This window comes from Spermophilus citellus (genome assembly GCF_964194105.1).
Source record: "Spermophilus citellus genome assembly, chromosome: 9".
Lineage (NCBI taxonomy): Eukaryota > Metazoa > Chordata > Mammalia > Rodentia > Sciuridae > Spermophilus > Spermophilus citellus.
Window position 1 is genome coordinate 74,756,294 of NC_138191.1, and position 6,000 is coordinate 74,762,293.

The following is a 6,000-nucleotide window of genomic DNA, read 5'->3' on the forward strand; positions in this document are numbered from 1 at the left end:
AGGGCTTAGTAGGTGGAGTGGGTGTGCATCATTAATTAGATCTGAGGAGTGTGCAGTCAGTGGCCTATGAGTTATCAGACACCCCCCCCCCCTTGATGGGAAGTATGAAGGAATATAGGTGGGTGCCTAAGGCATAATGGGTAATAGATCCTCTTCCTGTTGCAGACCATTGCTAAGGTGTACCCATCCTCCTGCTTGCTCCCAAGATGACTCATTTCTCCATTAAGATATCTTTTCATTGCCTGGTGGAGAGATGGTCCATGCCCTCTGGGAATATGATCTCTGAATGCAAGGCCTGACTCTCTGGGAGGCTGTGTGAGAGATAGGATGCTCTGATGGGTGCTGGCATCTGAGATCTGGTGAAAGAGAAAACAACACTCCAACTGCTTCAAAATAGGTGGTCCTGGCCTGTAATCCCAGCTGCTGGGGAGGCTGAGGTAGGAGGATCACAAGTTTAAGTCCAGCCTAAGCAATTTAGAGAGACCCTGTCTTAAAAATTAAACATTAAAAAAGGACTGGGAAGGGCTGAGGTTGTGCCTCAGTGGTAGAATGCTTGCCTAGCATGCACAAGGCGCTTGGTTCCATCCTCAGCACCACATAATAATAAAAATAAAGGTATTGTGTTCAACTACAACCAAAAAAAAATTTTTTTTTTTAATGACTGGGAATGTAGCACAGTGGTAAAGTGCCTTTGGGTTAGGTCCCTAGTACCGCCCCCACCACCACCACACACACACAAAAAAAGACTGTTTCAAGTTCATCTTTGCGGAACTTTTTGTTGTTGTTGTTCTATGTCTTGTCACATAAGCAACTTCTAAGCAAGCTTGACTATAGCTGAAACTTTGTTTTACCCAAGAAAGGGAACTCGAAAATTAATTAGTTGAGTTTTATAAGGTAAATGAAGTTTTGAGGACACTTGTGAAACCATGTGTCAATGTTGTGTCATGTGGTAGACTTAAATGAGGCATGTATTTCAATTCATAAAAATTGGTGTCTGCTCGTAGAATGTGCCACATCACTTACAGCCCCAGCTTTCACTTTTCTCCCTTACTTAAGACTAAGCTACAGAAGGAGTGGGAGCTGTCTCTTCACTTTGACACAGTACTTAAAAAGTTCCAGGGTCCATGGTATGAAGGCCTATTTTGTGAGCAGACACAGTAGAGGTGAAGCACACAGGACTGAAGAGACCCCTTCTTCTAGGGGTCTTCAAGGCCATCCTTTCCAGACAAAAATGTGGCAGAGCACATTTCACATCTCTCTCTCCTGGTTCTTTGAATGGATGCACAATTCTAAGTGTCTTTTATCATAGCCAGGTAAGTAATGGCCAGGTGTGGTGGGGCATGCCTGTAATCCCAGCCTTTTGGCTAAGGCAGGAGGATTGAGAGTTCAAAACCAGCCTCAACAATTTAGTGAGGTCCTAAGCAACTCAGTAAGACCTTGTCTCTAAATAAAATATTAAAAAGGCTGGGGATGTAGCTCAGTAGTAAAGCGCCTCTGAGTTCAATCCCCTGTACCAAAACAAAATTGTTGCACTACAAATTGTAGATAGCCTGAAAAATGTAGCAGATGGAGATGTAGCAAAAACATTTGTGTAGCATTAGGCACTGACAATGCTTTTTGGTGTGTCTCAGGGTGGAGAGAGATGAGTGAAAAAGGAAAGATGTTCATAAGTACTTCCACAAAGTGAATGTGTTCCCTCAGATGGATATACAGGGCTTAAAAGCCAGGCTGAGGGTTTGGAAGAGAGGGAAGGAAAGGGTCAAGGAACACTAAATAGGTTCTTGTCATGAGAAAGCTAATATGTCATTCTCTGTGCTGAATATACTGCATTTAGATAAAAATATAAATGGGTCATGACTGAATAAGGTTACACAAACTAAGATTGATTTACATTTATTACAATTACAGTTGTCTCCATTTCAAATTCTGTTCAAATAGCTGAAACTTTGATTTTGAGCACATTTGAGTTTTAAAAATAAAAAAGATCTTGTCCACTAAAGAAGCCTTATTTAAAATGTCTCTTCTGGTCGCCCTTTGGGAAAGTGTGCTGGGTTTTAAGATCTGACTGTGACTAAGACAGACATGATAGCTGCCTTCAAGGAACTTTAGTTCTGCTGGAGAGTATGTAAGAAGAGCACTTAGGTGCTGAGCTGTCGCTCAGCTTACCTGGCATGCTTGAGGCCCAGGATTCCATCCCTAGCTCTGGGTAGGGGGGGAGAAGAAAAGAAAAAAAAAGTAGAAGTGCAAGTGAACAATAATAAATAAAAATGCATAAACAACACCAACATCAGAGAGTGATAAACAAGTAGCAGAAAAACAAAAATATAGAGAAAAAGACATAAACAAGAATATATCATTAAATATGACACATGCGTATGTGAATATATCATTAAATATGACACATTAAATATGAAAATCAAAATGAACTTTGTCAGTTTGGAATCAGGGTCTGAGGATCTAGATCTATTCTGTGGAAATAGCAGAGGGAATAGAAGTAGAGATGGCCATGGGAAAGATGAGTAGGACTTCCAAAGGGCTGGACATCTTTGAGGAGGAGGCTTTGGGTAGAAATGTTTCCCTGAGCCATCCCTAGAAAGTCTCACTGCTGACACACAGGTTGCTGACACACATCTCAGCCTGCTCTACTCTATTATTCAAGTGCCTGTAAGGAGGGACCATTTATCCATGTACACAAAGAAGGCCTGAGGACTCTGTACCCAGGCCAGTGCTCCTTCAACCCTCCAGGAGAGTTGGAGCCTAAAGCTCATACCCTCATCTACTCCTAACAGATATTTATGCCATTTATAATCTAACTGTGGCAATTTTGACAAAAAATGCAAACTATTTCTCATGTTGCAGTCCCTTGCCCCCACATGGGAGCTTAAGGGGATCAATCATAAGTAACAGTCTGGGGCTGGCGTTGTGGCTCAGTGGTAGAGGGCTTGCCTAGCACGTGTGAGGCCCTGGGTTCAATCCTCAGCACCACATGAAAATAAGTAAATAAAATAAAGGTATTGTGTACAACTAAAAAATAAATATTTAAAAAAATAAGTACCAGTCTGGTTGATAGTAATGATGCCATGATAAATTGGGCTGTAACACATGATAAAAACTTGTTATAAATCAGGACTTGTCCTAAGAATTATACATAAGGTATAGTTTATTACATATTTATGCATGTGTCATATTTAATTTTTTTTTTTTTGAGAGAGAGAGAGAGAATTTTTAATATTTATTTCTTAGTTTTTGGCAGACACAACATCTTTGTTGGTATGTGGTGCTGAGGATCAAACCCGGGCCGCATGCTTGCCAGGTGAGCGCGCTACTGCTTGAGCCACATCCCCAGCCCCATATTTAATTTTTAAAACAATCTGTAGTGGATGTATGATTCCTTTCATGTAAAAGAAGTAACCAAGATTCCCAGAGCCTAATTTCAAGGTTATTCTCAATAAGTGTCAGTGCAACTGCCATTTAAGCCCCATATATCCTTATCGCTTAAAGCATCACCATCTTAATACCTATCATCAAGTTTTCTTTGGACCTTTCACCGTTTTCTAAGGGTCATTTCATCCTTCTTTCCCAATTTCCTTCCTTCCTTTCTGTTTTTTTTCAGCAGATGTTATTTTTATATTTGGAGAAAAATGTGTTACCAAAAACAATTGTGGTGACAAATTTGTCTCAGTGGATTTTCCAATTGCTCAAAGTCCTTTTATGTTTGAAAATCCTTGGTTTAAGAGGTTGTACAGGCAAAACACCATTCCTAATTATTGTCCTTGTGAGTGTTGAATTTCTCTCATGTAGCACAGAAAACAGTTATCTCTTTCCTAATTATTCTATCTCCTTCATTAAGTTTTAATGCACCGAACCATTTGTGTCTGTGGGAAATTTGAAAACATTTTGTTTGCATAGAAAAATACTAGATTACAAGTGTTCCTTTTTGGAGTCTTTCAGAAAGCTTTTACTTTTCTTAGTAAATTTAGAATGTACAGGCTGGCCTGTGAAATCTAGGGTAAACACTGGCTAGAATAATGCTGTGTAACACAAATCTTCAATCAGAAGGAGAGTTCCCTATGTTCTATTTTTTTTTTCACCCTGCACTGAACAGACACGAGATTCTAGGTCCAAAAGATCGCTAGGATTTCTTGGGTTAGAGGAGATTGAAAACTCTCCTATAATGTCTTAAAAGATTAGGAATTTTTAACATAATTTTTTTCTGATACAAAAAATAGCTATAATTTGGAAAATCCTACATCACCTATCTATTCAATAATTAAGCATTCTCCAAACAGTTATGAAATAACCTTCTTTGTTCCAAACCTAGAAATCTAGATCTAGAAATACAAAGACCAAGACTAAAGGTTTCCGTGTTCAGGAGGAAGAGATGAACTTACTTAACTAACTATAGATGAATGTTTTGTTTCAATAACATGAAAGAAGCATATTTGTGAAAGAGGACTGTTACAGCAGGTACACAAAGGACAATGTCAAATAAACATGCATGTAACTAAAAAAGCACTTAACCAGAAAGTTTTAAAAATAAACTTTCTTTCAACTTTGTCTCCATGCACAAACACTATTTGTATTTTAGCTGCTTCCCCTTCTAGCTTTTCTCCCAGATATGTAGCTTTTCATAACATTGTAATAACACACATTTCCATGCTCTATATAGCTAATTTTAAAAATGGGTTTATAAGAGCTCCTTAAAATACTTTGACATAGACTATATAACCATATCCTCTATGTTACACTTTTGCTTCTATTGCTATGCTACTATAAGTAATTCTGGTATAAACTCTGTGCATAATTTTCTACATGTGTTTATTCCTTAAAATAAATTTCCAAAAGTGGAATTGATGGATAAAATGGAAAACACATTTTGTAGTTCTTGTTTTTTAAGTTTCCAAAAGGATCTGATCCATTTGTAGTACCATAAACTGTATTTTGAGTTGATTAAAGTTGCAGTTCTACCACACACTCTCTAATAAGGAGCTATATTTTTATTCTTAATTTTATCTTAATAGATAAAATTACACATTAAAACAACTGCATCATAACTTAATTTCCATCTCCCTTGCCTAATCATACTTTGGGTCATTTCTTTTTTAATGTGGGTCCTTTTTTTCACAATTCCTTTTTCCTCCACTGTCCATTCTTGTGTTTGTAGTGCTGAGGGATTGAGCCCAGGGGTGCTCTACCACTGAGTTACACCACCAGCCCTTTCTATTTTTTATTTTGAGACAGAGTCTTGGTAAATTGCTGAAACTGGCCTCCAACTTGTGATTCTCAGGCCTCAGCTTTTGGAGTCACTGGATTGCAGCGTGTCATGGTGCCTAGCTCCATTGTCTATACCTTTGCTGTTCTTCCATGATCATGCTTTTATTTATGACTCTGTTGTAGTATTTATTCTATTCTGTCTTACAGAATGATTATTTCCCCAATTCTGTCTTTTAATAGGCCATCAGTGACTTTTGCAAGGGATTTATCTTTGCATCTGTCACAGGGTATAATGCAGTGTCTTACACGTTTGGGGATTTAAAGTACAAAGCCCTTTATCATGTTGTCTCATTTAAATCATATGATAAGTTGACGCAGGCATTATTTCCCTCTTTTGGATAGAAAAAATCAAAACTAAATTTTAGATCACACTGGTAAAGAGTGATTTAATCCAATACTCAAAAATCAATTCCATGTGATTTTAGTTCTAAATATAAAAGGTAACTTCATAGCTTTTAAAAGAAAACAGAGGAGAAAAAGTTTATAACCAGCAGGTAAAGTTTTCTTAAACAGGACATTAAAGGTGTTAATAACGAAAAGATGATAAATTGAAGTGCATTAAGAGGAAGAACTTCTGTTCCTCAAAAGACAATTAAGATAATGAAAGGAACCGTATTGAGAGGCGAAATATTTTTAATATATATATTCAATGAAGGACTCAATAGATAGAGAACTTCTAAAACTCAATAAGAAAAAAAGAGATCCAATAGAAAAATATACAAAAGA